This window comes from Danio rerio, chromosome 13, assembly GCF_049306965.1.
Source record: "Danio rerio strain Tuebingen ecotype United States chromosome 13, GRCz12tu, whole genome shotgun sequence".
Taxonomy (NCBI): domain Eukaryota; kingdom Metazoa; phylum Chordata; class Actinopteri; order Cypriniformes; family Danionidae; genus Danio; species Danio rerio.
In genome coordinates this window covers 13,742,501-13,746,313 of record NC_133188.1, presented here as the reverse complement: position 1 = coordinate 13,746,313, position 3,813 = coordinate 13,742,501, and the positions used below count along the sequence as shown (strand labels likewise).

Sequence of the window (3,813 nt, the reverse complement as noted above, 5' to 3'; positions counted from 1 at the left end):
GATATTTTCTTGGCACACTGGGCCCATTAGTACCAATTGAGCATAGTGTCAGCACCACAGCCTACCTGAGTATTGTTGCAGACCATGTACATCCCTTCATGACCACAGTGTACCCATCTACTTTCAGCAGGAAAACATGCCATGTCATAAAGCGTGGATCATCTCAGACTGGTTTCTTGAACATCACAATTAATTCACTGTACTCAAATAGCCTCCACAGTCACCAGGTCTTAATCCAATAGAGCACCTTTTGGATGTGATGGAATGGGAGATTCGCATCATGGATGTGCAGCTGACAAATGTGCAGCAACTGCGTGATGCTATCATGTCAATATGGACCATATTCGCTGAGGAATATTTCCAGTACCTTGTTGAATCTATGCTACGAAAGATTAAGGCAATTCTGAAGCTAAATGGGGTAAGTGTATGGTAAATGAAAAAAGCACAAAAAAAAAAAAAAACAGTTAGAAATATGGAAATATGCACACTGTAAAAAAAAAAAGTTGAGTAAACTTAAAATAATTAGGCAACCTATCACACATAGCTTTTTGAGTTAACTCAACAAACAGGGTTTGAAGACCAGTGAACTCAAAATATTTTGTTGAATTCTTTAGTTCTCTGAACAAAAAGTATCATGTTCACCCAACAAGACATTTTTGTTTGCTGAACAAAAAATGTCATGTTCAACCAACAGGATATTTTTGTTTGCTGAACAAAAAATGTCATGTTCACCCAACAAGATATTTTTGTTTGCTGAACAAATATTATCATGTTTACTCAACAAGATCTTTTGTTTGCTGAACAAAAATTTTCACGTTTATTCAACAAGATCTTTTGTTTACTGAACAAAAATGATTATGTTTACCCAACAAGATTTTTTTAGTTTACTGAACAAAATAAAACAAACTGATTCATTATGCATTTACTATTAATTTTTAGGATTCAAATTAAATACACAAGAATAGTCAATTCACTTTTTTTATTTTTAACTGTGTTCAAATCACAATCCAAAACATTTGCATACAAAATCAGCATTTGACATTAGCCGTGTTCAGCATTGGGCTAGTTTGTACACAACTAGTACTGAATGTTTCCAGATTTGAAAAGATTGTACACTGCCTCAACATAAAATAACTGGCAACCTTACTAAAACCAAGCTATTAGTGTGTCTAAACACTCAAACCAGGTGAATATGCAATCATCTAATCAGAGTAAACCCTAAAAGCCACTCCATTCATACAGTCTTTAAAGTGTACTGCACTTTTGTCAACAAAGTACATAAAGTCCAAAAACAGACCTCAAAACATTGAAACAGTGGCACATTAGGAAGTGGTCACGGGTCAGTTGCCGTTACTGTGTGGAGTTTGAATGTTCTCCCTGCGTTCACGTGGGTTTCCTTTGGGTTCTCCGGTTTCCCCCACAGTCCAAAGACGTGTGGCACAGGTGAATTGGGTAGGCTAAAATTGTCTGTAGTGTATGTGTGAATGAGTGTGTATGGATGTTTTCCAGAGATGGGTTGCAGCCGGAAGGGCATACGCTGCGTAAAACAAGTTCATTGCGCTGTGGCGACCCCAGATTAATAAAGGGACTAAGCCGAAAAGAAAATGAATGAATGAATGAACTGAACTCTCGCAGATCATGTGCCACCAACCTCCATAAAACATGCTGAATCACTTAAAAAGTATATTTGAGTTCTTTTGGGTGTTCCATATTCAGTCTATACAAGAGGCTGAACAAGTAAGCGAAGGCTGCAGGCAGATGTGTGATATCCTGAAGTACTATGGCCTCCTCCAAGATTTTAGCGAGGTTCATCACATATTGCAGGGATGCAGAAGTGCCATTATCATCTTCCACCACAGTGAAGATTCCAATCCTTTAATCTCTGGTGCTGTGGTCTTCAGGGTCCGTGTCCTTATAGGAGATTAAGTAATGGGAAAATTAATTGATGTGTAATATTAATTACTACTTATTAATGTTATTACTATTATGCAAAGAAAATAAAAACATGTAATACTTTCGTACATACAAACAGTAACACTTTGAATAGTCTATAATATATAATAATTGAACAATATATTGACAACTTTTTAATATTTAGCAATTTTTTAAACTTTTATTTTACATAAAATTGCAAAGATTTACTTTTATTTGATACAGTTTCAATTGTGAAAGTTGTTTATTGTCCTGTTTAGAATATAACTGAGCCTTTAATTGTCATTCATAAGGGATTTATAAAGCATAAATAGTCCTCACTTTAGATTAGGTCACAACTGGATGAAGTTAAGCTCATAAAGCATATACTAACATACAAAGTAACTATTATTACATACCTTAATATTAGGATATTTAAATGTTAATTTGAATAGTTTATTAATCGTGTACTTAAGCATTCTGAATGATCTTAAAAACACCAACTATTCTTAAATAACTGGTTTGTAAATAATGCAATACTTAAATTAGTAATACAAATGAATCATTAAAGTTAAAAAAAATACAATCATTGAGCACTTCATGTAGAGTTATGCTTAACAGAAAATAAATTAACTATTCGCTAATACTAAATAAATTATTTATAGCGTGCAGCTATTAAAAGTGTTACCAAGCACACTAATAAATGTAGAATAGGGTATGAAAATGGGTAACTTACCAGACATATCTTGAGAAAGCAAGCAGAATTTTTACGAAGAAAAATTGGCAATCCCTCAAGAGCTGCTCTTTCTCAATCGGTGACAATATCAGTGACCTGAAGGAAAGTCATTTACAAAGGGTGTTTTACAATCTTATTGTTTTGTAAGTAAAAATGTACTTAGTACATTTAAATGAGCATAGTATTTTATTCATGCTGTTGAAAAAACACATGGCTTTATTTAAAAAAAAAGAATTTTGTGGTTTCCATACAATGGAATTTGATAATGGTTGTGTTGGCAAATTTAGAAAAATGTTTAGTTTCATGTGACAATTACTTTGAGTTAAAAACTACAGCTATTATTTTCTATTTTCCTCTTTGAATGTATTCATTTGAAATGGTCACTCAAAACAAGTGAAACATCTGTTATTTATCTTACTTCCATCTCACAATCAAAACACAACTTGACACAATTAAAATTAATGCAAAAGGGCTGGACAATTAAATTGTTGCAATTACGTTTTATTAGACTGTATTACCTGAGCATGAAATTCTTGACAGGACAAAATATGTTGCACATGTTAAAAACATCAGACGGGTGTATAAGAAAAAAAAAATCTTAATGAGTAGCTGCTCATCCATCTTGTTTAAAGTTGTATCCATCTCTGGACCCATTGAATCCCTTCTTTTCTGTAGAGTTTCAAGAGAGGTGCTGTATATTTATCAAGTCACTCGATTAACTGTCTCAGGAGATCTACATTACAGATCTGAGAAAACTCTGTGCAGATCTACAATATACAAAAAAAACATACATATTAATTTTTACACATAATATATATATATATATATATATATATATATATATATATATATATATATATATATATATATATATATATATATATAAATATATAAATATAAATATATAAATATAAACTAAATAAATTATTTATAGCGTGCAGCTATTAAAAGTGTTACCAAGCAGACTAATAAATGTAGAATAGGGTATGAAAATGGGTAACTTACCAGACATATCTTGAGAAAGCAAGCAGAATTTTTACGAAGAAAAATTGGCAATCCCTCAAGAGCTGCTCTTTCTCAATCGGTGACAATATCAGTGACCTAAAGGAAAGTCATTTACAAAGGGTGTTTTACAATCTTATTGTTTTGTAAGTAAAAATGTACTT

At 32.4% G+C, this 3,813-nt stretch overlaps 1 long non-coding RNA gene across 1 annotated transcript in view; it reads right to left on the bottom strand.

Annotated features, from left to right (window-relative positions):
• Positions 1–964: 964 nt before the first annotated feature.
• The window catches only part of LOC108191974 (uncharacterized), a 4,362-nt gene continuing 1,513 nt past the window's right edge, over positions 965–3,813 (bottom strand). Inside the window, exons 3-6 of the long non-coding RNA XR_012388769.1 lie at positions 3,653–3,748; positions 3,166–3,414; positions 2,648–2,743; positions 965–1,911 (exon numbers count right to left, since the gene is read on the bottom strand). This is a non-coding gene — a long non-coding RNA (uncharacterized lncRNA). The remainder of the gene's footprint in view (positions 1,912–2,647; positions 2,744–3,165; positions 3,415–3,652; positions 3,749–3,813) is intronic.